This window comes from Leucopleurus acutus (assembly GCF_964270905.1).
Source record: "Leucopleurus acutus genome assembly, chromosome: 12".
Classification (NCBI taxonomy): Eukaryota; Metazoa; Chordata; class Mammalia; order Artiodactyla; family Delphinidae; genus Leucopleurus; species Leucopleurus acutus.
This window is the reverse complement of record NC_139154.1, coordinates 39,395,082-39,419,137: the sequence shown is the minus strand read 5'-3', so window position 1 is coordinate 39,419,137 and position 24,056 is coordinate 39,395,082. Positions and strand designations below refer to the sequence as shown.

At 47.6% G+C, this 24,056-nt stretch overlaps 1 protein-coding gene across 1 annotated transcript in view; it reads left to right on the top strand.

Annotated features, from left to right (window-relative positions):
* Positions 1 to 7,741: 7,741 nt before the first annotated feature.
* The window catches only part of CYRIA (CYFIP related Rac1 interactor A), a gene marked incomplete at its 3' end in the record, with an annotated part of 55,606 nt that continues 39,291 nt past the window's right edge, over positions 7,742 to 24,056 (top strand). Inside the window, exon 1 of the mRNA XM_082851548.1 lies at positions 7,742 to 7,873. The remainder of the gene's footprint in view (positions 7,874 to 24,056) is intronic.

The window sequence follows — 24,056 nt, the reverse complement described above, 5'->3', positions numbered from 1 at the left end:
AATACATAACGCAAATGCTAACAGCCATAAAAAGGGAAATCAACAGTAACACAATCATAGTAGGGGATTTTTAACACCCCACTTTCACCAATGGATAGATCATCCAAAATGAAAGTAAATAAGGAAATACAGGCTTTTTTTTTTTTTTGCGGTACGTGGGCCTCTCACTGTTGTGGCCTCTCCTGTTGCGGAGCACAGGCTCCGGACGCTCAGGCTCAGCGGCCATGGCTCACGGGCCCAGCTGCTCCGTGGCATGTGAGATCCTCCCGGACCGGGGCACGAACCCCTGTCCCCTGCATTGGCAGGTGGACTCTCAACCACTGTGCCACCATGGAAGCCCTGGAAACACAGGCTTTAAATGATACATTAAACAAGATGGACTTAATTGATATTTATAGGAAATTCCATTCAAAAACAACAGAATACACTTTCTTCTTAAGTGCTCATGGAACATTCTCCAGGAGAGATCATATCTTGGGTCACAAATCAAGCCTTGATAAATTTAAGAAAATTGAAATTGTATCAAGTATCTTTTCTGACCACGATGCTATGAGACTAGATATCAATTACAGGAAAAGATCTGTAAAAAATACAAACACATGGAGGCTAAACAATACACTACTAAGTAACCAAGAGATCACTGAAGAAATCAAAGGGGAAATCAAAAAATACCTAGAAACAAATGACAATGAAAACACGACGACCCAAAACCTATGGGATGCAGGAAAAGCAGTTCTAAGAGGGAAGATTATAGCAATACAATCCTACCTCAAGAAACAAGAAACATCTCAAATAAACAACCTAACCTTATATCTAAAGCAATTAGAGAAAGAAGAACAAAAAAACGCCAAAGTTAGCAGAAGGAAAGAAATCATAAATATCAGATCAGAAGTAAATGAAAAAGAAATGAAACGATAGCAAAGATCAATAAAAGTATAAGGTGGTTGTTTGAGAAGATAAACAAAATTGATAAACTATTAACCAGACTCATCAAGAAAAAAAGAGAAAAGACTCAAATCAATAGAATTAGAAATGAAAAAGGAGAAGTAGCAACTGACATGCAGAAATACAAAGGATCATGAGAGATTATTACAAGCAACTATATGCAAATAAAATGGACAACCAGGAAGAAATGGACAAATTCTTAGAAAACCACAACCTTCAGAGACTGAACCAGGACGAAATAGAAAATATAAACAAACCAGTCACAAGCACTGAAAGAGGTGCTTAATCACAGTCTCAAGACTGTGATTAAAAGTCTTCTGCAAACAAAAGCCCAGGACCAGATGGTTTCACAGGCAAATCCTATCAAACATTTAGAGAAGAGCTAACACCTATCCTTCTCAAACTCTTCCAAACTATAGCAGAGGGAGGAACACTCCCAAACTCATTCTATGAGGCCACCATCACCCTGATACCAAAACCAGACAAAGATGTCACAAAGAAAGAAAACTACAGGCCAATTTCACTGATGAACATAGATGCAAAAATCCTCAACAAAATACTAGCAAACAGAATCCAACAGCACATTAAAAGGATCATACACCATGATCAAGTGGGTTTATCCCAGGAATGCAACGATTCTTCAGTATACACAAATCTATCAATGTGATAAACCATATTAACACATTGAAGGAGAAAAACCATATGATCATCTCAAAAGATGCAGAAAAAGCTTTCTACAAAATTCAACACCCATTTATGGTAAAAACCCTCCAGAAAGTAGGCATAGAGGGAACTTACCTCAACATAATGATGGCTATATATGACAAGCCCACAGCCAACATCATTCTCAATGGTGAAAAACTGAAACCATTTCCTCTAAGATCAGGAACAAGACAAGGTTGTCCACTCTCACCATTATTACTCAACATAGTTTTGGAAGTTTTAGCCACAGCAATCAGAAAAGATAAAGAAATAAAAGGAATCTGAATCAGAAAAGAAGTAAAGCTGTCACTGTTTGCAGATGACATGATACTATACATAGAGAATCCTAAAGATGCTACCAGAAAACTACTAGAGCTAATCAATGAAGTTGGTAAAGTAGCAGGATACAAAATTAATGCACAGTAATCTCTTGCATTTCTATACACTAATGATGAAAAATCTGAAAGAGAAATTAAGGAAACACTCCCATTTACCACTGCAACCAAAAGAATGAAATACCTAGGAATAAGCCTACCTAAGGAGAAAAAAGACCTGTATGCAGAAAACTGTAAGATACTGATGAAAGAAATTAAAGATGTTACAAACAGATGGTGAGATATACCATGTTCTTGGATTGGAAGAATCAACATTGTGAAAATGACTATACTACCCAAAGCAATCTACAGGTTCAATGCAATCCCTTTTAAACTACCAATGGCATTTTTCACAGAACTAGAACAAAAAATTTCACAACTTGTATGGAAACACAAAAGACCCCGAATAGCCAAATCAGTCTTGAGAAAGAAAAACAGAGCTGGAGGGATCAGGCTACCAGACTTTAGACTATACTACAAACCTACAGTAATCAAGACAGTATGGTACTGGCACAAAAACAGAAATATAGATAAATGGAACAGGATAGAAAGCCCAGAGATAAACCCACGCACATATGGCCATCTTATTTTTGATTAAGGAGGCAAGAATATACAATGGAGAAAAGACAGCCTCTTCAATAAGTTGTGCTGGCAAAACTGGACAGCTACATGTAAAAGAATGAAATTAGAACACTCCCTGACACCATACACAAAAATAAACTAAAATGGATTAAAGACCTAAATGTAAGGCCAAACACTATAAAACTCTTAAAGGAGAGAACATAGGCAGAACAGTCTATGACATAAATCACAGCAAGATCCTTTTTGACCCACCTCCTAGAGAAATGGAAATAAAAAAATAAAATAAACAAATTGGACCTAATGAAACTTAAAAGGCTTTGCACAGCAAAGGAAACCATAAAAAGAATGGGAGAAAATATTTGCAAGTGAAGCAACTGACAGAGGATTAATCTCCAAAATTTACAAGCAACTCATGCAGCTCAATATCAAGAAAACAAACAACCCAATCCAAAAATGGGCAGAAGACCTAAATAGACATTTCTCCAAAGAAGACATACAGATGGCCAACAAACACATGAAAGGATGCTCAACATCACTAATCATTAGAGAAATGCAAACCAAAACTACAATGAGGTATCACTTCACACCGGTCAGAAAGGCCATCATCAAAAAATATACAAACAATAAATGCTGGAGAGCGTGTGGAGAGAAGGGAACCTTCTTCCACTGTTGGTGGGAATGTAAATTGATACAGCCACTATGGAGAGCAGTATGGAGGGTCCTTAAAAAAATAAAAATAGAACTACCATCTGACCCAGCAATCCCACTACTGGGCATATACCCTGAGAAAACCATAATTCAAGAAGAGTCATGTACCACAATGTTCACTGCGGCTCTATTTACAATAGCCAGGACATGGAAGCAAACTAAGTGTCCATTGACAGATGAATGGATAAAGAAGATGTGCCACATATACACAATGGAATATTACTCAGCCATAAAAAGAAACGAAATTGAGTTATTTGTACTGAGGTGGATGGGCCTAGAGTCTGTCATACAGAGTGAAGTAGGTCAGAAGAGAAAAACAAATACCGTATGCTAACACATGTATATGCAATCTAAGAAAAAAAGATGGTTCTGAAGAGCCTTGGGGCAGGGCAGGAATAAAGACGCAGACATAGAGAATGGACTTGAGGACATGGGGAGGGGGAAGGGTAAGCTGGGAAGAAGCGAGACAGCGGCATGGACATATATACACTACCAAATGTAAAATAGATAGCTAGTGAGAAGCAGCTGCATAGTACTGGGAAATCAGCTCAGTGCTTTGTGTCCACCTAGAGGGGTGGGATAGGGAGGGTGGGAGGGAGACGCACGAGGGAGGAGATATGGGGATGTATTTATATGTATAGCCGATTCACTTTGTTATGAAGCAGAAACTAACACACCATTGTAAAGCAATTATACTCTAATAAAGATATTAAAAAACAAACAAACAAACAAAAAACCTACCCGTTTGTAATTCTTCTCATTGGCCAGGGCTCCTGGTGCTGTGGGAGAGGCCATAATGAGGTTCCCTGACTCGGGATAGGCTCCGCTGCTGGTTAACTTGGGGCTTGAACAAGCAGGCTCCCACCTGGGCTTTAGATTCCGTGTCTGCTCAGCCTGGAGGGCAGGAGGGTGGTCTTCCAGGCCCTCCAGTCCCCTCACCATCTGTTTGCATCGGCTTCTCTCAGTTTGCCCCTCGCCCAGCCCTGTCACTTCCAGAACCATGCAAAAGTGGAAGACACGCAGCTGTTGTCAGCTGTGAATGGGGGCGTGGGGGGTAAGGGGAGCACAGGAGGTAGTGGTAAGGTCACAGGTCACTGGACTGGAGGTCGGCAGATGGTTGTTCTAGTTTCGGTTCTGTTGTGTGACCTGGGAGAAGTCATTTTATGTCTCTAGATTTCAGTTTCCCCATTTTTAAAATGTGCTAACGACCCCATGCTTTGTGCCTCTCTTAAAATGACCAAAGAAGAGAAGAAGCTGAAAAGTGTTTCTGGCTGCCAGGTGTGCACCTCCTGACGTGGTGTCAGTCTCCTTCACGAAGCAGAGGGACGCTGGCAGCATCTCTGGTCATTCATAACCACTGGCGACGGAAGCGGACTTGTGGATGTTGTGTGAGGTTGGGCTTCTGGTGGGGACCTAGACGGGGGTTGTAAGTGTCTTTCCCTACTCGATCTCTGTCCTCCCTGAGGGACCTCTGGCCTGTGAGTGACTCACACAGGAAACCACCAGCCATCACTTCAAAAAGCTTGGAATCCTCTCAAGGATAGGCTTACTTTTTATTGCTCTGTGTTTATTTGGATGGTGGGGGGAGTAGTTTAGAGAGTCAAGGACAGATCCCTGGAGCGAGCTCCTCCATGGTAGGGTCTCTGTGATTGAATCAGTAAGATGGGAGGAGGTGGGACCTGGTGAGGGCTGGGTTAGGATCCAAAGTATCTAAATGCTGGTCCGTGGACCAGAGCCAGTTGGTGACATAAAACTCTCCAGAAGCTTGGCCCCTACTCCAGGTTGGGATGGTACTTTTTGCTTTTTAGCTTCTCCAGTTGCACAGCCAGTTTGGGGAACCACTGGAGTGGGTGGAATTGGTATCTGAGGGCTTGCCTGTTAGGGGGCTCTGTGTTCCCTGCCCGCCTGCTAGCACCCATCGGGAAACTGTACAGTATTATTAGTATTTGTGTTACAGTGTGATTGGATTATTGTTAGGGTTGTCTATTTGTGTGGTTGTTCAACTTACCAGGTGACTGCCCGCCTTCGTGATGAGCATGGGGAGCTGGGGAACTTTTGTAGTGTCTGTAATTAAGTAGAGTGGACAAAATGGTAGGGAAAGATTCTGGAAGTATCTTATTAGAGTCACGGTCTGGAGGAGACTCATCGTTCTGCTGGCCCGACCCTCTTAGTTTTGCGGTAGAAGAAAGCGGGATTCTTCCTGGCCCACTGGGGGAATCAAGTCCTGATCAAATACACTGAAAATGGGTTATAATTTGGAGGGCATTTGAGAAGGAAAGTGGTGGGGATGGGATAGCGCCCCTGATGCCTGATCACCTCGAAAGCTTTTCTTTTTCCAGGTCCTTCTGTGACTCATCTGGCCTCAGCTACAGCCAGGAGGTCAGAGAGGTGGTCTCACCTGGGGATTCTCTTTTAGAAATTCACCTTCTCCAGTATCTACACTCAGGTGCCCCTGGGAAACAGCACCTGTGGCAGGCACCCTTTTCCTCAGGCTGTGCTCTGATAGGAATTCACAGGCACAACCCAAATTCAGAGGAAACAAACTCCTCTCCGCCACTACCACTGCGACCTGCTTTCCCAAAATGCAGGGCTCAGAAATCACTTTCTCATCAGGCTAAAGGCGCTGTGTTTTCTCTATCATTTCCCTCCCTTCCCCCCAACTTCCTGTTTTCTCTTCCTCTTTTCTCCATCCCCACCCCATCTCTCCAGCCCTGTCCCAGAACAGGAACAGAGACCGAGCGTTGATCATCACGATTTCCTGATGGGCCCTCTGGTTGCTCAGAGCCAGGGCCAGCCTGGCTTCTCTGGGGCACATGAGCCCTGGCTGGCAGCATACAGGAAGCCAGGGCCTTTAGAGCCTCCCGTCTGAATGAGAAACTAACGAGAATAACCCTTCACGTCCTTGCAACGTTAACAGCTGCCAGAGAACTTTCTCCTGCCTTCCAGCTAACGCACTGGAAAAATAAGACAACTAGTGTCTTGGCCTAATAGCTCTAGTCCAGTTTAGATGGACAAAACATCGATTTGGGAGTTAGATATGAGTTCATGCCTGGTTCTGCACCGAACTCTCTTTATGATTCTTCAGGGCACTCTAGTTCTCTCTAGCTCGGTTCCCTAACCCTTTGGAAAAATGGAGTTCCTGGTACCTTTAGCAGAATTTTTGAGGACAAATTAGGAAAATGTAAGGTTCACCTGATGTGCCTGTTAGATATTATTTGCTTAACAAATGTGAGATCCCTTCTTTGGTTTTGGTTTTCAGCCCAGAGGAGTGGCTGTTCAAATGTTTGGTGTTCAGAAAAATCACATAGGGCTTCCCTGGTGGCGCAGTGGTTGAGAGTCTGCCTGCCGATGCAGGGGACGCGAGTTCGTGCCCCGGTCCGGGAAGATCCCACATGCCGCGGAGCGGCTGGGCCCGTGAGCCATGGCCGCTGAGCCTGCGCATCCGGAGCCTGTGCTCCACAACGGGAGAGGCCACAACAGTGAGAGGCCCGCGTACCGCAAAAAAAAAAAAAAAAAGAAAAATCACATAATAAAACAACAAGGTCCTACTGTGTAGCACAGGGAACTATATTCAATATCCTGTAATAAACCATAATGGAAAAGAATCTGAAAAAGAACATATATGTGTGTGTGTGTGCATGTATAACTGAATCACTTTGCTGTACAGCAGAAAGTAATACAACATTGTAAATCAACTAGACTTTAATTAAAAAAACAAGAAAAATCACATAATAAATGATACTCATGGGAGGAAAAGCCATGTCTGCTCCTGTGTTTTCGTGAAACATGGAGAGAGAGACAGACAGAAAGAGACAGAGAGATAGAGACAGAGACAGACCAGGAGACCTAGAAGCTGGGTGCACATACATCTATCATTAAAAAACCAAGTCCACCCACTGCTGTGCCCACAGGTCCCACTATTCCATAACAATATTTTTCTAATGAGAAAAAGGGAGACTCGTCCCAACCCCATGCCTGAGGTGGACTGTTTTACTCAGTTAGCTCCCAGGAGTAAAACTACAGAAACAGCAATGTGGAGAAAAGTGCCACCTCTCGTCTTGAAAGTCCGTTAAATAAAAGAAAAGACTTCTATTCAGGGTCAGTGACCACTTGTTCGAGAAGCCAGCCCGATCATGTGGCTGCTTTTTTAAAAAATTCCAGAGACCAGAGAGTCAGAGACACATTCTAATCTGGAATCTCATCCCAAGCGGCTGAGTGAAGCTCTTTTCTTCTCTGAGCCTCAGTTTCCCCAACTACAGAAGCAGTAGACAAGGTTATTGCATTTCTTCCAGCCCTAGGAATTTGTGATTCTGGGACTCTCTCTGCTCTCCTTAAAAGAATGTATTATAATGAGAGGAGAAGAGGAAACGGCCTCTCCTTAGTAACGTCACTTGCATTCCCTTTCTGCAGGTTATCACTCACCAAGGACAGAGAAACCACAGGACTCTGGAGGACCACAGCCCTGATTTAGGGAGCCAGACTTGTCTTGGCCAAACAGCTGCTCATCTGCTTCGTTCCATCAGCCTGGATCGGTGAATCTGAGTCACAAGGGAGATCTCCAGGTAAGAATCAACTGTCTCTGCTTATGGCCAGCAGCACGGTGATGACCAGCACTGTAGTGCAGAGAATCTGTGGTATGCAGGCTTACAGGATACCTGCAAGTATTGAGGATGGTCCTTCCACCAGATTCGTCATCTCTGATCGGAAGCCATGCTTCCTAAGACCACATACATGTACAAGGAAAAAAACCAAAAAGCAAAAAAAAACCAAGGACATAATGAAGAATTGATGTGCACTTCAAAGTAGCTGTAATTTTGAAGTGCTTAAATGTCCCTGGGTTCTATAACTGCCTTCTGAGTGGGAGCTGTTGCTATCTTGAGTCTTTTTAGTGTTTAGGCAGGAAACAGTCGCTTGGAACTACATGCAGGGGGAGAGCAGATTAGAGTTGTTGCTGGAGGTCGCTTTGTCCCTGCAGAATGCATCTGAGGGCTTCTTTCTGGCCATCCAGACTGAGACCAGCAGGGAGAGAAGTAGCCCACCTGGCGTGGAATTTAGGTCTCATGCCGGAAGTCTGGCTGGCATCTCACTGTAACGTTTTTAGAGGTAAATGCAGCTGGATTTAGAGGTAAATTGGGCACTGCGGTGCACCAGCCTCAGATCACCACGCCCCTTGCCCTCTTCCCTCACCGCCAGCACGTCGGTTCTCTCCCTCTTTCACCTTCTCCCAGTTATGGGCACTTTTCTTCTTATCTGGAAGGAGAGGACCACACCTACTTGAACTTCATCATTGAACTTGGACCTGACATGGGCTGACATCCCTCTCCAATGACTCAAGGTCTGCTGATTTCAGCTCCTTGGACTTTGTTGTATTAGCACATCTCCTCTAAGCTGGTCCAGGGCACCCACACATCCAAGGTCAGGAGTCACGAAGGAAGTGACAGTACACTGAGATGATCTCACACCTGTTACTCTTTCAGCAGTTGCTGCTGTGACCTGCTCTCCTCTCCTAAAGCTCTTCTTTTGCATTTAGATATCCTGATTTTCCCTCAAAACTAAAACCAGAAGCATTTCATAAAACTGAGAAGGTAAGACCAGGTGATTTCTCAGGTATTTTCCGATTCTGAGTTCCTGGGATTATTTTATCCCAGACTTGGTCCTTAGACCAGATTCTTATTCTTGAGGGGAACAGATTTATCTTGTGCTCCCTTCCTTTCTTCCTCTTATGGTTTCTTTCTCCAGAGGGGTCCCTGAGCTGTAGCATACTTCAGAGGAAGGAGAAGAGCTTTTTTTTTTTTTTTTGGTATGCGGGCCTCTCACCGTTGTGGCCTCTCCCATTGCGGAGCGCAGGCTCAGCAGCCATGGCTCACGGGCCCAGCCGCTCCGCGGCATGTGGGATCTTCCCGGACCAGGGCACGAACCCGTGTCCCCTGCATCGGGAGGCGGACTCTCAACCACTGCACCACCAGGGAAGCCCAGAGCTGTTAATCTTGATTTCAGAGTTCCTCTTCAATAGCAGCCCGCCCTCACCTCGCCTTGGCCAGATCGCCCTCTGTGGTTTGGCCATTTGAAGGTTTGCCCTGTTACATCCAACCTCAGGTCTCACCACCCTTCCGGCCTGTTGAGTCCATCCTTTGTCCCATCGGATAGTAGCTGAAAACTAACTCACCCCCAGCAGCCTTTTCACTTCAAACCAGTGTACTTCCAAGACCCAGAGGAACGTCCTCACAGCTGGAGCCAGCTGATTCGGGAGCAGGTGACCCGGCCCCTCAGCGAGACAGTTAGGTTTCAAGCATGTGTTCGTCCAGGCCCACAGCACTGGCTTTCTTCCTTGACTGTGGACTGTTAGCTCTTGTGGGGCATTCATTTATCCAGCCATCCGTGCATTCCACAAATCTGTATGGAGCATGTCCTACGCAGCAGGGGTATTCTTGGTGGTAGGGGTCCACACGAAACAAAACAAAGCAAAAAACAAACAAAATTCCTGTTCTCTTCAAGCTTGCATTCTAGTGGGATCAGCGGAGTGTCAATAAATAAATAAGCGTATATTATACCAGGTAGTATTAAGTGTTATGGAAAAAATAAAGCAGAAATAATGATAATAAAGCCAAGTCAGAGTGAGAGGAAGTCGGGGGAGCAGGCATGGCTGTTTTAGGCAGGACACCAGGGAAGGCCCCCCTGATTGGGTGTCATTGGAGCAGGATCTGAACAAAGTGAGGGAGGGAGGCTTGAAGGAAAAAGGGAACAAAGGCTCTCAGGTGGGAATGTTCTTGGGCTTCAAGGAACTGCAGGAGGATTGGAGCGGAAGGAGCGAGGGACAGTGGAAGGAGGTGAGAACAGAGAGAAGTGGTCAGATGGTGCAGGCCTCATGAGCCACCGTGAAGACTTGGGCTTGTATGTTCTGGTTGGCTTTTCCAGAGAATCCTGTACCCTTCCTCCCTCTTCCCCAGAGAGTCTCAAAGGCTTCATCCCTAAAACATCCGGAAATAGAAATAAAGATGGATGTTCTTGACCAGTAGAGTATTTGCCATTCATTCCAAAACCCGTATTGGATCCTGGGTACCGACACTCTGGAGGTAAATGAGACTTGGCCGCCCTGTCCTAGGAGCCCGTGGCCCGGCACTGGTTCAAGGCTGCTTGGAGAAGATGCATGGATAAATCAGGTCCCAGTGAGCAGTTGTCCTAATTTGGTCATCGTGATACCAATTTGCTAGAGTAGGAATTTCCCCTGGGACCTCCCACAGGTCGCTGGTACCAGTTCTCTTGGAATTCATCCACCTAGACTGTTGCCAAGTCTGGCCTTCTGGGTAGAGGGAGGACCAAATCCATTCAACAAACATGTGAGTGCCTATTCTGTATTAGCGCCAGTGCTAGACACCAGGGAAAAGGATGCTGAGATTCAGCTCCTGCCCTCAAGTTGTTTATGGTTTCACTAGGAGGCCTGCTAGTGACTAGACAGCACCCCAGTTATCAGTGTTCTGATCAGAGTGGGTGTGAGGGACCAAGAGGTGGGGCGCTTGAGGTAGTGAGCTCCCCGTCCTTGGAAGCATGTGAGCAGAGTGAGGGGCAGAGCCGGGGAAGCTTCCTGGGGACACGCTGTCTCCACGCCATCCTAGAGATGAGGGGTGGTCTGCTAGGTGAATATCGGGGAGGGTGAGAAACTTCAGGGAAGGTCTCCAGGTAGAGGAGAAGCATACACGAGGGCTGCCTCTTGGAGGGACTCGCTGTGGCTGTGCAGGTGAGGTGAGGTGAGTCAGAGAGGGACTCACTCAGAGACGGAAGCTGGGAGGATTAACCAGGGACCTTGAGTGTCGAGCTGAGAGAGTTGAGTCCATTCTGAGGACAGCTCAGAGCTGGTAACAGAGCTTTAAGCAAAGATGGATGGCACTTGCAGTCTTACAAAGCAAAGGGCCGAATTTTATTTGACCCCCTGTTCTCTAAAGTGCATATTTTATATCTACTCCCTGTAATATTATAAGATAACAGTTTCCTCAGCTGTAAAATGGGTTCACACAGATCAGCCCAATGGGAGGTTGTGAGGGTAGATACATGGCCTTTCCACCCCCAGGGCCCTGGGGAGTGGTAAGTGCTGACAGCACTTCATGTGCAACTTGTTGCACAAATTGCTGGTGAATGGTTAGAACAGGAGCCTTTTTTCTGATGAGAGAAAGTGGCTGGCAACAGTCCATGCTATTCTAGTAGAAATGATGGCATTTAAATCTTGATCTGTTTTTTTCTGGTCAGAAAACAGATACCCATTTCTGAAACCCTCTCTCTGCTGAACACTAAAATAAGAGTGTTCTCTTTAAAATGTGCACATTCATTAACCAGATAATACCTGAGCCCTCACCGTGCCCCAGACACTGTGCTAGGCCTGGAAGCATCCAGACAAATCAAGCCCAGTCAGCCCCTCGAGGAGTTCATAAGCTCATGACGAAGACAGAGGAGCCAACAGTCATGGGAGCAGGTGGTGGGCAAGAGCCCCGGCATGAACAAAGTGATGTGGGTGCAGAGAGGGAGCCTGCCCTCTGCCCAGGCCAGTCAGGGAAGGCTTCCAACAGGGGCCATGTGAGCTGGGCACCAAAGGATGAGTAGGAGTTGGGATCTGGGAGAGAGTGCAGAACAACACTGTCATCAACTCAGTTCTCTGTGATAGTGGTGGGGAGGAAATAGCCAGAGGCATCGTCATGCACAGATAATGCCTCAGCTCTGCTTTTAAAACTCCGCCGGTCGCCATCCTCCCACCTCGTTCCCAGCGGTGACTGAAAATAATGAAATTGACTAATTTGAGTTCATCTCTTCTCCGACGCTATGGAGGTGTTAGTGAGCAGAATAGGATAAGGGTTGGGGGGCCAGAAAAGAAGTAGGAAGAGGAGAAGGAGGAATCCATTTCCATCATCCAGAAACACTGATTGAACAGCGTAGCTGTCTGGTGGCAAAATTCAACTTTACAGAGACCTGGGTCTGCTTCTTCGCAGTGAAAACTACAAGAGGTTTTTAAAACTGTATCTGTCCTTCTACCTTTCTCTTAGAAAAAAAATATATAGGTGTGTATATGTGTGTGTGTGTGTGTGTGTGTGTGTGTGTTACGTATATGCACATTCTCATGTGTATATGTGCGTGATATATATGTAAGTGCGTCTATACATGTATATGCACATTTATATTATATAGAATTTATTCTAACCTAGCACAGAGCCTGGTGCCCATGACCTCCAGTCACACTTGCTGGTTGGAGATGGATGTGTGGTTTAGAACTGACCTTACTGACCTGCACACATCCCCAGATGTGCCAAAGTCTCTAAAGGTCATGGCATTGGATGCTCACAGGCACAGCAGAAGGGAGTCTTGGTGTCAGCTACAGAAGAGGAGACTGCAGCTCAGAATGACGAAGCATCTTGCCCAAGGCCCACAGCTATTAGGTGGTCAGGATTCAAACCCTCTTCTAACTGTCCCTCTTCCACTGTATATGCTATGCGTCACCCTATCTGTAAATGGGTGAAGCTTCCAGTAAACCAAGGAGGAGATTTTACAACTAAGACTTGCCCTTGGAAGGGTCCCTCAACTAGGGCTTCAAACTGCAGAGCTGGGAGGGCCAGTGGCAACTCACCAGAGCCAGGGATGCATGTGTCCGGAGATGCTCTGTGGATCCCTCCAACGCTGGCAAGTACTCTACACCTTGGCCTGCAGGGGAGGGAGAAGGGAGGAAAGAAGGAAGGCAGGGAGGGAGGGATGGAATGACAGGCATCAGGGTTAACTTGGGTTCTAGTCCAGGCCTGGCACTGACTCACCTTTGACCTTGGACACCCCTTCCCTTCCCGTCATCGCTAGGAGGGTGTTGGGCTTGATTGTCCAACTTCCATTTCTGAACTCGTCCCCAAGGAGAGTCCTTGAATCCTGCTGACTCCCCACGTCGTGCCGGGGGACCCCAGTGTAGGACTCGAATTTGCATCATCACCACCAGGAAGCTCTCAAAGGTGAGAAACCAAGGCCCTCACCTCCTCGTGGACGGCCGGGCCTCCACCAGCCCTGGAAACAGAACAGCTGAGCCAGTACAGAGTAAAAGGATGGCTCGGCGGTACCTCATCCTCCCAGCCTTTTGCTGGGAGCCCCCGGTGTAGCTGCTGCCCTTGTTCAATCCCCTCTTCCAGCCCTCCGGCCTCCTTGCAGCTCTGTCTTCCAACCCAGAGAAGGGTTGGAAAAGAGGAGAATCAGCTTGGAGTGTTGGGCTCCGCCCTGATGGCAAGCTTCCTTTCTCTCTTGGGGACCTGTAAGCTGCCAGTCCAGGAGTCCCAGGAGGGAGACTGCACCTGACCTGGAGAGCAGGAAGGAAGCCGGGGGTCAGGAGCGCGCTGCACACTGGCAGAGAGAAGAGTCCTGCAGAATCGTTCATGTGACCGCAGGCTTGGCCATCAGTGCCCCGCAGGACCCCTTTCCCCACGTGTCAGCTCTTTCCGCCCTGACCCGGCTGCTAGCCAAGCAAGTAGGGCAACGGCAATCTACCAATTTTCTTCAGTTACCATAACGTGGATACAAGGAGCTGGATATGTGATGACATTTGCAAAGGCCCATGTCCCTAGTTCTAAGGGAGGCCACATGGCATGGTGTACATCAGAGTGGGCTTTGGGTGAGATTTGCTTTCACTGGGGTTGTCGTGAGATGCTGTGTCCTGCCGTGGTTAGTAGCACAGACTGCAGCTGGACAGCCCGGGCTGGGACCGTCCTCTGCTGCTTCCAGCTGGTGAGCTCGGGCTGACCGGACGTCTCATCCAGCTTGTCCTCATCTGCAGAACGAGAGCCCACAGGGCCTGCCACACGAGGCTGCTGTGATCAGGGATGTGAGTTCATGCACGTAAGGGTGCAGAGTGGTACCTGGCCTACAGTCAGGGCTCAGTGAGTGTTCGCCCATTTTATTTTGAATCGAATATTCTATTCCGTTTCTGGGCTGTGCTGTGGGTTCAATCGTTTACTGGCTGTTTATTAAGCATCTCCTGGGTGCAGAACTCGTCCTAGATGATGGCATTTCAAAGCCGGAGTCGGCAACATGATAAACACAGTGAGACATCACTCCTTTGCCATTGGGACAAATGAAGCCTTGTAGGAGACCAGAGGCTGGAGAGTTCCCTGAGCCAGGCGGCTTCTCAGAGGAGCTGGGGGCCTGGAGTGAAGGGGGGAGATGGAGGCCTGAGCCGAGGGCTGGACAGTGGGTTGAGAGAAGGAGGGAGGAGTTGACTAAGGATGATTAGGGAGGGGTTCCATTCTGAGTGGGAGACTGGGGGAAGAGCTAAGGAGGGTGGAATTCTTGAGAGTGGTTTTCTGGTGTTGGTGTGGGCGGTAGGCTCTGCTTGAAGCCTTTCTGGTGTGAAATGCCTGGGGCCACCAGGTGGAGATCCATCCCCTTTGCCCAGCTCCGGTGTCAGTCGAGGAAGAGGGCTCAGGATACGCCAGCAAAGGGCCCCCATCGCACAGGATGGAGCAGGGCCCCTCTGCTCCCGGCAGAGCGAGCACAGGCCCCTCTGTGTGCGGCCCGAGAGCCCCGGCCGGGCCTCCTCCTTGAAGGGCCTGACAAAGACTGGCTTGTTCTCCCCTGACATCAGACCTCGCCCTCAGGATTTCTCTGTTCTTCTGGGGCAAGATCTCACACAGTGATAATAGAGTGAACGGGAAGAGGGAGGAATCAAGTGAAAGCTGTCTCAGGCGTCACCATGCCAACCCGCTCCCCTGGCTGAGGGTAGGAAGAGGGCGCCTGCCGCGTGTGCCCTGCGCATCTTCCAGGTCACACCCCGGCCCGGACAGCCCTGAGCTGCGGGCGTTCTGGTTGGAGCCGAACGGGAGCTGCTTGTATTGGTTCCGAGAGATGCTAGCTGCCTGGTCAGTGACGGACAAAATACTAGTGAGTCACATTACTTAATTGCTGCATACAATGGGTGGATTGTTTTCTGTGTGTGTGTGTGTGTGTGTGTGTGTGTGTGTGTATGTGTGTGTGTTTTAGCTTAAGTAAGTATTGCATTTAAACACCTGGGTTTTCTATTTTAACAAAGATTTATAGTGAGTTCTGCCTTGGAAATTTCATAAAAGCTTACTATATAGCGAGATCTGTGAGATCACCTGCTCTTGAGTCTGTCTGACCCTCTTTTCAGATGAGTGAACGGAACCCGGGAGAATGGGAGACAGGAGTAAAGCTTTTATAGGCACCCAGGATTTGGACCCTGTGTGACAAGTACTCAGCATAAGACCCCTAGCGAGGGCTTACTCTGCTATCCCTGCTTACTTTTTGAGCTTTGACTTGTGCCAGATGGGGTCAATACATGAACTCACTCGTATAACAAAGTGAATATGAAACCAGTCCAAGGGGAACCGCTAGTTTCATTTACCTTAAAATAATCAATCCTAAAACAACCGTTTACTTGTGAGATACAGGAAGAAAAGGGGATTTGACACCGGAACTTCACATCCTTAGTCCAGTGCAGTGGTTCTCAAGCTCATGGCCAAGGCCATAGGCTAGTAAGTGAAAGGGGAGCCCGTGTCTCCACTGTCTCTTCAGTGTGTTTCCCACACTCCATACTCCACTTCATCAAATGACCTGGGATTGCTTTCTTTAGATGGGTTCTCAGCTGGTAGGAACTGCGGAGCAGTCCCAGACCTGGTGCTTGAGTAACAAGGTGCTGTCTTCAAGTGGAAGTTAGAAGTAGCCTAAACAGTACTTGATCTGTCTGTGAGGACTGAGAGCCCTCTAGCAGATGCAGGGCACAGCTTTCAAATTTAGTCATTTGTGGCCACAGACACCAGTCGGGGAACCCCGGCTGCAGGGTAAAGTTTAAACCAGGGTAGTGCACGGTTGAGTCATCAAGAGCACAGCCGGGTTTGAACATCAATCTGGAGATAAACTTGGGAAGGTTGTTTGTTTGGTTTAACTGTGGTCTTGCTGGATCCATCCAAACAGGGAAGTTCCGCTGTGACTCTGCTGCCTTCTCTGTGTATGTTGAGTTTCCTGCAGGGGCATCCTCTGCGAAAGCAGTGCTGTACTTCTGCACGCCTCTCTGTCTATAAATACAGGGTGGGGTTACCGATCGCTAACGGAGGATCTCCCGCTCTCCTAATTTACACTTCCAGAGTGTTTTCCAGATCCAAAATATAATTTTAAGTGGACATTTCACCAAAATGAGCTGTCGTCATTCATTTTGATAAGCTTGGATAAGATTTCAGCATCTTCTTTCTTTCTTTTACTCTTTACATTTTGCAACTGAAGTCAGGTTGATTCAGCCACCAGACAGATGTTTCCCTGGTTGGAACACGTGATTTAAGACATTAGGGGAAGAGGCAGGGGAAGATGATTACTAAGCCAACTGGCTGAATCTATTAATTTTTCTTTCCCAAATGTCATGGCTCCGTTTCCAGCAAAGTGGTCAAGATCAATGCTTTTGAAATGACCTTGAACAGGAATGAAGTGAGTTAGTGTGTTAAGTAAGCACTGGGTACCACAGCTGCGAATCTGAACCCTTTTTACTACTAAGAATAAATATATTCAGGGCATTGAAATGGATCCCCCTGCTTTGTCCCTTTTCCAAACTTCTGCTTTTGTACTAAGTACCTACCCTGACCAGATCTGGCATTTTTAACGTGAGATGAGCACGCCCCTTAGTGGAGAAAGTACTTAACTGCAAGCTCTTGACATTTGCCCAAAGAAAAGCTCTCGGTTTTTACGGAAATATATCGCTTTAGTAACTCTTAAAGCCAAACTACTTGTCTACGTTGGAGGGTTATCGTGAGAATTAAATGAGATAATTTCTGGGCAGCACTTAAAATGGCACTGAGTGCAGGAATGACAGTCAGCAACTGCTATTATCACGCTTATCTGAGAATGAGGATTTGGAAAGCAGGGGGTCGAGTGACGTCATTTTTGGAGTCTTCAGGATTTCAGCTTCAGCGCCCTCTGTGCCCACACTGTTATGTATTAGGAAAGGTGAGTGAAGAGTAGTGGGCAGGATTTACCTGGGGCAGGACGCACTGCCCCGAGGCGGAAAGCGGTGCCGGCCACTTCAGAATACAGGCCTCCCCACCGGGCAGGGATTTGGATTGAAAAGAGCATCCATGCGATGCGATTCCACCTGCACCTGACGGGGAGGCACTGTTCCTTTGCCACGCCTGTCCCTGACCTTGGACTTCTCCCGGCTCAGCCTCCGGACGCTCAGAAGTCTCCACAGGCCACCCTTTGTGAAAATGACTCCTAGCGGCGGGAGATGTCTTTTTCGGAAGTTAACGTGGGCATCGTTGAGGCCGTATTTTGCTTTTCTGATGACTCAAGTTTTCTTTCTTTTAATTGGCAAGCATAGGATGAGACTCCTACGAGTCTGTTTCTTCATGCGCCTGAAGCTGGTTACAGCTTTACCAAACGAGATGTGAAAGTGGGGAAACGATTTGTCTTCCCTCTCTCCTTTCTTTCTTCCTTCATCCCTTTCTTCCTTCCTTTCATTCCTCCTTCTCTCTCACTTTTTCCTCCTCTCCCACCAGCCCCTCCTCTTTCCTTCCCTCTTGCTCTAAGTGGATGATTGACAAGAGGTCCTTGGGTATAGATTTGGGCATCCACGCCATCTCTGGTCCACTCACTTTTTCATTTATTCGGAAACATATTCCCTGAACAGCCTACTCTGGATTCAAACAATCCAGTCCCAGTTCCGGTGCTGGGGGTATTCATCCTTTAAGAGCAGAGGCAGGCAGGTAAGCAGGGGTGACAGGACCATGGGGAGGTGCTGAGAGAGGGCTCCCGGGGCCATGGGGAGAGGAGCGGAGGGCAGCGCGTCCCCCCAGGACTGGCACCGGGAGCACGGCAGGCCCCAGGCTGGTGGTGGACGTAAGTTTGCCTGGCAGAGAACCACCTTTATAGTGGGTTTAAAAGCCACCTAGGAGGGGCTTCCCTGGTGGCGCAGTGGTTGAGAGTCCGCCTGCCGATGCAGGGGACACGGGTTCGTGTCCCGGTCCGGGATGATCCCGCATGCTGCGGAGCGGCTGGGCCCGTGAGCCATGGTCGCTGAGCCTGCGCGTCCGGAGCCTGTGCTCCGCAACGGGAGAGGCCACAACAGTGAGAGGCCCGTGTACTGCAAAAAAAAAAAAGAAAAAAAAAAAGCCACCTAGGAAAACCGGGTCCCACCACTTCATCATAACCAGGAGACTGGGATCTGCCGACAGGTCTCAGGGCCAGGCCTGTGACAGCTGTCCCTCCAAAGGCCTCTCAACTCCAGCCACCGAGAGTGTGATCTCAGCTGTGGGGGACCTGGGGTTCCCTTCGTCGCAGCCCCAGGCCTCACTGACAGTTTCTCCCTGGCCTCCTTCCCACTCCACAGCCCCCTCCTGCATGAAACACTCCCAGATCCTTCCGGCCGGAGGATTCCTCTCCTCTCTTCCACCCTCTTCCCAGATACCAGTCCTCACTAGAATCTTCCACTCGTTACAGCTGTCTTTAAACATAGCCTCTCACCCTCACTGGATGGTGCAGGGACCGTAGCTCTAGTTTCTAAAAAGAGCAAATGTTCACGCAATTGCTCCTTTGACCACGCACCCACTTTCCTGGACTCTGTCAAGCACTGTGCTGGGTGTGGAGGCTGGACCAACGATTGAGACCTGCGTTGAGGAAGCTGAGCAGACACATATGAATATTATATTTTTGTTAGAAATATATACAGGATACACGGGGTGTATATATTAGGGCCATAAGAAGGAAGAGGCCAGTTCCAACTTGGGAGCTAGTGGCAAGGGAGAGGAGGGGTGTTGGATTTGGGTGGAGGTGGGGATCAACTGGATCAAATCACACATAAAGGGAAATGTAGGTGGATAGATCACCCGGCAGAGCCAACAGAGTTTTGCCAACTAAACAGAATCTTCAGTGTTACTGGTAATTTCTAGAAATGTTGAGAGAATTTATGACTTATTTCAACTGAATGCTGCCATTTCCTGGGCAAAGTAAGTAGACTTCCAAAGCCTTGGGAGTTAACAGCATCATTTCACCATCTCTTGGAATTGTTTTGAAAGCCAGTGGACGTAGCTTTGGTGTTTGCCAATTATCCCTAACCTAGTGCCTTAATGTTACAATTATATTATTATCGTAACTGCAGTGAGATCTGATTTGGGCTCTGAGGGCTGGGACTGTGGCGGCTTTTCAATTGCTTCTGGAATTCCAGAGGAAAAGAGTCTGAATTAGAGAACGTCATATTAGACCTCTGAATACACGGGATAGATGAAAGCTGGCCGCCCAAGCGTTGCCTAATACAGGTGCTTTGGGACCCGCTTTATCAAATATATGAAAATTAGTTGTAGTTAGCCTGTCTGCGTATTTCATGATGTTTGCTGCTTCGGAAGTACAAAAGGGCTCGAGAACAATTTCTCTTTAGTAGTTTAAGTGTTCTACCTGATTTCTGAATTACTGCTTTTTCACGGAGGTAAACTCTGGAGTACTCCCTGAGTGCAGCAGTGACCAATTTTGAGATGGCATGGTGCTGGGAATCTATCACCACCGTCCTTCCCAAATAGCTGGAAATCCAAAGGGCTTCAAGGAACAAGCCAGGGATGCTCTGTGGAAGTGCTGTCAAGGCGCAGTTCTGTTTCTTAAATGGAAATCTCATCCCATTTCTAATTACCTTAGCTCCTGGTGTGGCTTTAGGTTGCCTGAATACATTTCTGGAAATTGTTGGACATTCTCATTGCATTAAAACCTCAGGATGTTGGAACGAAGAGGAGTTTCCCAGGTCATCTAGCCAGTCCTGGTGGGTTACAGATGTGATAAGGATGAGACCCAGATGGAGGGAGTGACCTTCTCCAAGGTCTTGTAGCAAACAAGTGGCTGAAAACAGATGAGGACAAGAGACAGTGACTCCCGTGCATTTGGTGGCATTACAGAGGCCTTGCAGTCGCGGTAGCTTCCATGACCTTCAGGCCCCAGGGTTACATAACAACTGCCTGACCCGCCCCAGGCACCCAGCTGCATTTCTGCCCTGGAGTTTCCTGGCTTCTGCTTTCTGAATTCCAAGTTCCTGTGTAATCAGTCTTCAGTAGATTCTCCTGACCGTCTCTCCCTCTACTTTCCCCCCAAAACACACTTTCTATTTTAGAGGTTCGTGCTGTACCTCATTAGGACCAGGCTCACCGACCATGCACTTTCCCATCCCGTGAAAGGACTACTTCTCCCCTTTTCTTACCCAAATAAGAGTGTCTGACCAAAATAACAGATGGCCTGAGAGCCTCTCCTCCCACGGGCCTGGAGGAAGAATCTCATGTTTGGATGGAAGAGACGCTCCAGGGGATCATGGGAGTCATGTTTATGAACAGATGACTTCATTCATTCCACCTGTATGTATGGAGTTCCTACGTGTGTCAGGCCCTAGTCGGGGATCTGGGGGTATATATGTTAATGGCGATAGAGATTAAAAAGAAAAATAAAGACAGTGAGTGGGGAGTAGGGTGAAGTATGATGTTGGAGAGGGTGGTTAGGTTGGGCTCCGCTGAAAAGTAAATCCTGGACAGAGGCCTAAAGAAAAACCATGCAGATATATTGGGGGAAAGCATTCTAGGACTAAGGACTAGCAACGGTCCTGTGGCAGAAACACATGTGATAAGTTCAAGAATGAAGAAGGGGGAGAGGCCAGAAGCCGTGAGTAGCCCAGCGATGGAGGGGAGTTGTACGAGATGAACTACCTTGGGGTAACATCACCTCGGGCCTTGTTGACTGTGATAAGAATCTTGTATTTTACTCTAAGTGACACAGGAAACCACTGAAGGGATTGAACCAGAGGAGTGACATGCTGAAACTTTTGAAACATCATTAGAGCTGCCAGATAGGTAATTGACTGAGTGATTGGGAACTGGGGAATCTGTTTAGGAAGTGAGTATGATAGTTTGGGCAAGAGATGGGATGTCTTGTGGGTATCTAGGCCTCCATGTCCGAGAAAAGATCAAATTGAAGCTGCGTCCTGAGAGGAGAGCTGAAGGGTTTGTTAGCTTAGATACGGGGTGTGAGAGAAAGGAAAGCCGAGGATGACACTGACGTTTTTAGTCGGAGTGTCTGGAAACATGGAATTGCCATTTACAGAGAGAAGAAAGACTGAAGAAGGGGCAGATTTCTAGGAAAAAAGAACAAAACTTGAATTTTGGATATGTGAAGTGTGAGGTGTCTATTAGAAGTCAAGCAGTCAGTGGGATAAATGAGTCTGGAGTTCAAGTGAGGGATCAAGGAGACAGTTACAAATTTGGAAGTCATCAGCATACATCCCCTAAGATGGTATTTAATAGATATTAATAGTTGTGTCAGAAAGGGGACTCGGGGAGGGGGAAGGATAAGCTGGGACAAAGTGAGAGAGTGGCACGTACATGTATACACTACCAAACGTAAAATAGATAGCTAGTGGGAAGCAGCCGCATAGCACAGGGAGATCAGCTCTGTGCTTTGTGACCACCTAGAGGGCTGGGATAGGGAGGGTGGGAGGGAGACGCAAGAGGGAGGGAATATGGGGATACATGTGTATGTATAGCTGATTCACTTTGTTACACAGCAGAGACTAACACACCATTGTAAAGCAATTATACTCCAATAAAGCCGTTAAAAAAATACTGCCTGCACTCAAGTCATGTCTGTATATTTCTGTGTGCATCTCTTGTTGATGGTTTTGAGTTTCCATGTATCTTCTTGGCCATGTTAGAAATAGAAAGTTAATTTTCAAAAAAAAGAAAGGGAGGGCTGGGACTGCGGCGGCGTCTCAGTTGCTTCCGGAATGCCACAGAGCACCTCCACCTTCTTCATGGCCAGGAGGACAGAACTAAGACCAGTGAGTGGAACAAGAAAAATGACAGTAGTGATCGTGACTATGGCCACTACCATTTATGCCTCTGGCTCCTTACATGAGTGGTGTCGTTGTCTCTACAAACCAGCCTTGAAGAGGTTGAATTCATCTCTGTTTTACTCATATTGAAACTCGGACTCTGGGAGGTTAAGTAAATGTTGTTAAATACGTTGATTGAGACCACCCAGCTAATAAATAGCTAAGCTGTGATCCAAACCCAAGTTCATGTTCTTGTTGCTACGCTAAACATCACAGCTCAGTTTAAGAAGTTCAATAGGGTGGTCTTTCTTTTATCTCTGAGAAAGACAGCTTAGCTGAGAATGTTTGCGAGCTCACCCTCCACCTTCAGCTGAGCCTGTCCTGAAGGTCGGGCGTTTCAGATGCTGGGTGGAATACTGCATGTCGGGGCTGCCCTTGCCGACACAGAACACGCACTGTAAAGCAAGAGAGAACAATTTGAAAAAAGGAGATGGCACAGGAAGATAAAGTCATACATGCGCTCTGAACACTGGCTACAGTTGAAGCGAAGACATTACCCATAGGTGCTGGTTGGTTTCCTTTCCTAGTTTCAGAGGGCAGATGACAAACCCCACCCTACCGGAGACAGGTGGAGAAGGGGAATACAGGGATTTATTCCACACTGGCCGAGGGGCAGGCCCTGGGCGGTGTAGCTGTCATCTCCTTCAGGGCTTGCCGCAAACAAATGAGTGCTGGGGGTTCCACCTAGGAAAGTAAGACCTGAGGGGTGACATGGCTCGTCCAAGGACCTGCGGCCAACACATGTTACAGGCTTTCCAGACCCCAGAGCTCAAGCCTGTTGCACCGCTTTCCTTTAGAAGGGGAAGGAGAGAGGAGGCTGGGATGCTGAGAGCGGCTGCCGTTATCCTCCGCCCATCCCCGCCTGCGGTCTGGAGACGGCCGGCAGAGGGCGCCGCGCCCCTGGCTCTCGCAGCCCGCGGCCCGAAGCCATGTTGAATGAGCAAATGTCTGCAGCCGCCTCCGCGAGATGGAAATGTCTCCCTGGCAGGAAATCCTCGAGGAGCACCGCGGGGTTGTGCAAACAGCCTCACAATGTCCGCTTGTGTGTGTGCACTCGGCTTCGCCCGCGTCGCCCACAATGCTCTGTTTTTTTTGGATAATGGGCCTCTGTGGACCCATAGGGCTTGTCATGCAAAGGGAGTGACCTGTGTTTGTCATAAATGGGCTCTTGTATGATTAATAGCCACGCGAACGCGCCCGCAGTAGCCGCGCGGCACCGGCTTCACCTCTTCGCCGAGGCGGTGGTCTCAGTCGCTTTCTTCCCTCGCTCCAAAGCGGCCGTGCAGAATTTATTGCTAAAAGGGAAATGACTTGTTTGCATTGTGGTTGCGAGACAGGAGGTGCAGAAAACTAGCATTTGTTGCTGGAGGCTGACTGCATGCCAGATATTATACTAGGTGCTTTCCCTGCATTATTTTATTTACTCACTAACGACACTGCTAAGGAAGTATTATGATTCGCATTTCACAGACGAGGAAAACCCAAATTCAGAAGAGTAGACTTACCCAAGGTCTCCTCAGCCTGTGCTGTTGCCACTAAAGAACTCCTTTTCTCCTTCAGCGTGGTCCACGGTCCACACACTTGGAAGTGCCTCCCTCATCCTGCCTGGCTGTCCATACACTCAATTAGCGATTTTAAAATAAATGAGGGATTTCCATTCTTGGGTGTCAGTGTGTGTATTGTACCTCCTGGAATTATATGCAAAAACATGTGGGTCTGTTCATGGGTGCGTTTTTCTAAGAACGCCGATATTCATCGGATTCTCAAGGTCATCTATGATCATAAAACAACAAGAATCTCTCTATTTTGGGAAATGTTTATTTTCTCCAACCTATTTCTCTTCCCAACGACCCTTCCTCTGTTCGACTTGTTTGCAGTTGACA